At 31.0% G+C, this 6,203-nt stretch overlaps 1 long non-coding RNA gene across 1 annotated transcript; it reads right to left on the reverse strand.

Moving 5' to 3' along the window:
- Positions 1 to 1,142: 1,142 nt before the first annotated feature.
- LOC133801511 (uncharacterized) lies at positions 1,143 to 2,895 on the reverse strand. The gene is made up of 2 exons (XR_009876884.1): positions 2,835 to 2,895; positions 1,143 to 1,373 (listed from the first exon to the last, which is right to left on the reverse strand). It is a non-coding gene; the product is annotated as an uncharacterized LOC133801511 (long non-coding RNA).
- Between the last annotated feature and the right edge of the window lie 3,308 nt (positions 2,896 to 6,203).

A 6,203-nucleotide genomic window follows, 5' to 3' on the forward strand; every position in this document is an offset into this window, starting at 1 on the left:
CACTCAAATCATTTGAAAAACTTGGTTCTATAAATTCAACGTAACACAACTGCCGAGAGAACAAGAACTCAAACCATTCTAAACACTTGGTTCTATAAATTCAATGTAACATGACTGCCATGAGAACAAGAACTCAAATCACTTTAAACACCTGGTTCTATAAATTCAACGTAACATGACTGCCACAAGAACAAGAACTCAAATCACTTTAAATACTTTGGTTTTATAAATTCAACATAACATGACTACCAAGAGAACAAGAACTCAAACCATTTTAAAAGAGATTCCATCGTTTAGTGTCTTTTGTAAGCTCATATTTCTAGAAGTAACTTTAACACGAAATTTACTATTGGCTCTAACTCGGCGTCCTATGTCCTTGCAATTCAAAGATTCGGTCTTTCAGGGGGCCTTGCACGTGAAACTTCCTACCTCCGAGTATGCACTACTCGGGAGGTCAGGCAAGGATTTCAACACTGCTCTCCGATTGCATATCTCATCACTTCAAGAACGTCTCACACCTCCTCGAGCCTGACATCCTCAAGAGGTGATGTTAAGAGGTGCCCAAGCATAAATGGCTCTGGCATCTGTCCATATCTCGCAGATTAGGATTTGGCTACTAGTCCTCGGGCGCGCGTTGTCCTCTGGAGGTAACATAAATCTTTAAGTTTGCCCAATCAAACTTTTGCGCTACAAGAATAAATGCTTTTAATAACACCAAAAATGTGTTATCAAAACCTACGATAACACTTTCTGATGTGTTAAGATAGACTATGTTATCGTAAGTCAGGGTACTTTACATAACACTTTATCAGTGTTATACATATGTGTTATTGTACTGTCAACGATAACACAATTTCTGTGTTATTTTAATATATAGATAAGTGTTTAATTATGTTATTTATAGTTGATTATATAACACATTTTTTGTGTTATACTACACTTTAGTATAACACTTTTTTTGTGTTATACTACACTTTAGTATAACACATTTTTTGTGTTATACTACACTTTAATATAACACATTTTTTGTGTTATGCTACACTTTAGTATAACATATGTGTTATATTAGCATAGAGAAACATAATATTTTTTTACTTACACAAAACTAGGAAAACAAATATGAAAGTTGAAGCCAAATAAAGTAACATAAATAGATTTTTATTAATTACTCAAATGTAATTACAATATTTAGTCTGCTAGTCTAGGCTTAAGAAATCATATTACAACATAATTTATGCTCAATTCAGATTCCTTTATCACTAAATAAAAAACAAGAAATGTATACAAAAATTAGTGAAATACATTCTTCCATTCTAAAGGCCTCAACTACAAATGTTGTCAAGAATTGCTCCAAAGAAATCATCTCAATATACCTGCACACTGTAAAAAAAAATCATTTTATTATTAAGAACATAAGACTTAAGCTAGTTTCCACCTGTAAGCATATAAAGTTTAAATAAGCAACTCAACTCAACTCAAGCAAACATCTCTTTTATCATACATAGAATAAGCATAACAGATCAGTGGAAATAAAAGTTTATATATACATAGAATAAGCATAACATGCATTTGTGTTGATAGTCACACCCTAATAAAAAAGAAAAAGAAAATTCTTATGTGTCACTATGTTGTAAGTTGGTTATGTACTATATATGGTTCGAAAATAAATTAGCTTTTGAGGAGAGAGATTTTTTAATGAGAATTAAGAGAGCTCAAAAAATTGGAGACTTTGGGAGCTAAAGTCAGAAAAAGCAAAGCAAGAAGCTTTTAAAAGTAAAAGATGTTATTATAGTAATTGGTAAAACACTAGGACCAAGTTAACTGCCATCATTGAATTATTTGATCCGACATTATGGTCCTAAGGCCAAGAGTTCTTTTATCCTTTGACCATATATACATAAATATTAGTAGGACCAAATATTTGAGAGATTAAGGTCTAGAAAAAAGCAGGATTTTTTATTTTACTACTTATCATCATCAATACCAGAGGAAAAGAAAAAGAAAATGAAAAAAAAAAAGAAAGAAAACTCAATGACTTGTTATCAAGGATTAAAATACGTAACTGTCAATATGAAATAATCTACTCGTAATTTACTCATTGAATCAATATAAAAAGGGAAAAAAGATGTACTTTTTCATATTTGTGCTGTTGTCCAACCTTTAAGTGGCTAAAATTGAGTTGGATATACTATATTCAACTTTCTAATAGACAAATCGTGAAGACTGAAAAGATTATTGTTACCAAAAGAAGACTTAAATTACCTCTAACTCAAACTCTGATATGTTAAGCTTTAAGAGGTAGAGCAGAGCAAAGAAATCATCCGTATCAACATCTGTATCCAAGAGAATCCGGCGAGGCCTAGGCCGAGGAGCGCGTTTTGCAGTGTGCAAATTAGCTGCAAATCCTAAAAGGAGTAGAACAAAAATAACCCAGAAGTTTTTTTCCAACACCATTTTCATTGTGATCATTTACACCCCAGAAAAGTATGCAGTCCTCACCAAACTTGATGAAAGCTATCAAATTCTGCTTGAGAAAAGGTTTGTGTTTAAGCCATGGAACAAATAAACAAACAAAGTTTCAAACCAATAAACATTACAATACAATACTTTGAATCAGATTCAATACATATAGGAAATTCTAGAATGTGCTCATAGAATCAAGCATACAAAACAGAGAACTTGTGCTAGTAACAGGAAAATAAAACGCAGCCAATTTATACAGAAAGAAAGCACTTAAAAAAAAAATCGACATGTCCTCCTAAGCTTTTTCAGAAGTTCAATAATGGTATCATGAATCAATATGCTTTGATTTACAACAAAAATGAATTTAATACCTATAACCGCTCTGTGAATATTGGGCTAACAATTCAGAGAAAGCATGATGACTTTTGAGCTGCAAATGGAATTAAAAAAACAGAGATATTATGCTACCTAAAATTTATGAAAAAATGAAAGTGAACAAGTTCCAGTTAAGATTTTAGTTCAAATGAGCCCTCAAAGAGCTTAATATATAAGTTTATACCCAAAAGTAGAAAAAAAATTGCAATATGGATTAGCGCTAGACTTATATGTTAGATACTGATACAAGGCAGTACTTATAAACTGGAGCAACTGGATCCAAGGCTTTTTTACTTGCCCGAGAAACAAAAACAGGGCAGTACTCATATATTTCAGTTGAGGAAACAAAACTAAGTAGACTAGCAAAAACAGAGGACAAATATCATCATCAGGCCAAAAAAAAAAAGTTCATAATCTAAGAAGCAAAGATGGGCCAAAATAGATATCGACAAAATCAAATCCAATGTAAACAAGAATGCACTGCAAACAGGTTCAAGGTAATCTTTAAATAATTCTTCCTCTAATCTATTAACAGGTGATAAAGCAAATAAAGCATTATAAAACAGAGAATAACAAACTTAGATATTCAAAAGCCCTCAGATCTCATAAGCTAATATGGTCATTAATAGTGTACATGAGAATTTTCATTATAAGCCTTAAGAGCACTCACAATAGATTCTGTAAAATAGACTTTTTCTGGTGAAAAAGTAGAGAGAGAGAGAGAAATATATATGTATGTATGTATGTATGTATGTATGTATAGAGAGAGAGAGAGAGAGAGAGAGAGAGACAAGGCTTATAATGCAAAACCATGAAACTACTTCTGAAAATTAGATATTCCATCACAGGGCAAATAAGCATGCAAAGAAAGTGAAAACTAACAAAAAAAAATGACAATATCTTCATATTATTACATAAGGCAATAAAATATATATTTTGTAGCTGTAAAAAGAGACCATTTTAATATATAAATGCCTTTAGAGATTAATGCTAGAAATTTCATGAACATTGAAAATTCATTAAGAACCAATCACATCTTCAAGGTTTAAACACCACCACTTCAACCATCACCTTTGGCATTCACCACCACCAACAGCAAACACAGATCATCATCACCACAGCCAACATGAGAAAATAGTAATAAATAAATAAATAAAATAAAATAATGGATCATGGTGAGTACAAAAGATGGTGAGAGCAGAAAAGATGGAGGCTCAAAATGAAATCAATGCACATATCAATACAAAAATAAAAGTTTTCATCATCAGGCACAAAGTAATCTAGAAACAAACTAAAGAACCGTGGAAAAAAAAAAGGAAAGTAATCATCAGGCCAAGGCATTGTTTCCAACATTGAGTTTTTCCATCATAGGGCAAAGGATACTACCATTTGTAAAACCCACTAACATTAAAAAGGAAAATACAGTAAAATCAACTTTACAGCTTACAAATAAAAAATCAAAGAGGAATTATCACCTTTTCTAATGCTATTCTTCTTACTATGTTTTATGTCTTCCCTTTCTTTTATTATGCAAAAAACACAGACCAGCTGAAAAAAAAAACAATTTGAAAACAATACTTGTGTAAAGTTTCAAGAGAAACATGTACATAAAGGTAAGCAAAACGAGACAACTTCCTTGCTCAATGGAATTCAGAAAGCAAACACATCAAAATTAAGTCAGGACATAATATAAACCCAATATCCCAGAGCTCAAAAGTAATGTGAAAAATAGATAAAAGTGGAAGAGGAAAAACAACAAATACTATGAAGACAAAATATATACACAAATATTAGATTTAGAGTTTTTCTAAATCTGATGAAATAGAGGGGAATCCATAACAACAAAAAAACACGTAAGTACAAGATCTATGAATGCAATGAAATTACTTGAATTCATTTATAGTAGCAAACAACTCAAATCGAAGGCCACAACTCACTATTACAATAGTCAATATCTATATATATACATATTTACACACATAATCAAGGAACAAAATTGGCTAGTGTGAGATGCAAGAAGCAAAATAAAAGCCAAAATATATTGGACATTCAACACTCAATTAAAAACAAACAGCCATTTAGCTCTAAATATTATAGTAATCAAATTAACGTTACAATTAAGAAACAGTCATTAAAGCTTTCTTATCAGTGGCAAATCAATGAAAAAATATATGTATTTTTCAACCTCATCTTCTTGGTAACACTATCACTATCATCATGTCGCAGAAAGTATACATACTTTACTTACCCCTGTTTCTGCTCTACTTGCTGTAACTTCTAAATTTTCCATTTCATATTTACCATTTTCTAGATACCTTTCATCAAGTTTGTGCCTTGAATCTTTTGGAGATAGATTTTCCTGCATGTCAAATTAAATACCAAACTTAGATCCTAAAAATAATGTGTTATCAATGTAATGACATATTATAACATCTAAATGGTTTCACAAGTGCATCAAGGACATATCTTGTCGGACAATTGGCAACTTACTCCTCTTCTAGAGAAGATGAGCTTAGAACAATGACTTGAATCCTTTTCCCTTTCTAGATCAATCTCCAATGAAGCGTTGCCACTGTTTTCCCATTCTTATTGTGGATTATATCTTGTACCTGATTTAGGGATAAAAGTAAAAGATAAACATAAATAACTATCAATATCATCATGTGACTGAGCAAAAAACAAAGATGATAAAAAGCAGAGGTATATATTTGTTTGTGGAAGTATATATCTATAACATATTGTAATAAAGAAACTAATACATTTGTGTAACTTTTTTGTACTATATTAATCATTTCCATACATTCCACTGGTAAAATCTTATCTTTTAAATTCATATATATAGTTAGTGTCATATGAGTAAATGAAAGATATTTACTGCAAACTACATTGTTAAAAAAAATAGTACGTCAAATAAGACCAATAATGAAGGACATAAAAGACTCTTTCCGTTAGCACTATAACACTTTGTCAAGGTTTTCAAAAGCCTACATATAGAGAACATCATAAGCTTAAAGGGAGGAGCCTTTGCGTTATAAAAACGAGAAACCATGAGTAGTAGAACTAAAGCATGGATTTTTTATTTTTTTTTTAAAAACAAACCTTGAGTTTGGGTTGAACTTATCATGGTCTTGTGTTTTGGTTTTGTACCAAAAATCATACCCAAGCCTAGGATTATGCCATTCTTGCTCCCATCTAAAAATACACACAAAATAGTTATATTTTGTATAAAATTAACATTCATCTACATCTAACTTTGTATAAAATTAACATTATAATCAAATGGTTACTTTGAAATATTAGGGATATGCACAAGTATTCCAAGTTCACCAAATTCCCAAACTTAGAAGGAATAGTTACAAAAAAAA

Source organism: Humulus lupulus, chromosome 9, assembly GCF_963169125.1.
Source record: "Humulus lupulus chromosome 9, drHumLupu1.1, whole genome shotgun sequence".
In the NCBI taxonomy this organism is placed as follows: Eukaryota; Viridiplantae; Streptophyta; class Magnoliopsida; order Rosales; family Cannabaceae; genus Humulus; species Humulus lupulus.